Here is a 505-nt window from a genome sequence, read left to right on the forward strand (position 1 = left end):
CCCATAAGGGGCGTGCACAAGAGCCTGCTCTCCCTCGCCTCCTCCCGTGGCATGATCTCCAGCAACCAATCCGCTTCTTATGATCTCCAGCAACCAATCCGCTTCTTATGATCTCCAGCAACCAATCCGCTTCTTATGATCTCCAGCAACCAATCCGCTTCTTATGATCTCCAGCAACCAATCCGCTTCTTATGATCTCCAGCAACCAATCCGCTTCTTATGATCTCCAGCAACCAATCCGCTTCTTATGATCTCCAGCAACCAATCCGCTTCTTATGATCTCCAGCAACCAATCCGCTTCTTATGATCTCCAGCAACCAATCCGCTTCTTATGATCTCCAGCAACCAATCCGCTTCTTATACGTCATAAATGGGACCTTTGGGGCATATATAAGCAACAGCTCTCCCACTTCTCGGCGTCTTTGGTCTTCAGTCTTCAAATAAACTGCTGCAGAAGGATCCTGACTTGTCCTCCCGCGTCATTCTTGCCGGCGAGACGGAAAGC

Source organism: Nannospalax galili, unplaced genomic scaffold (assembly GCF_000622305.1).
Source record: "Nannospalax galili isolate Female #2095 unplaced genomic scaffold, S.galili_v1.0 scaffold303, whole genome shotgun sequence".
NCBI lineage: Eukaryota > Metazoa > Chordata > Mammalia > Rodentia > Spalacidae > Nannospalax > Nannospalax galili.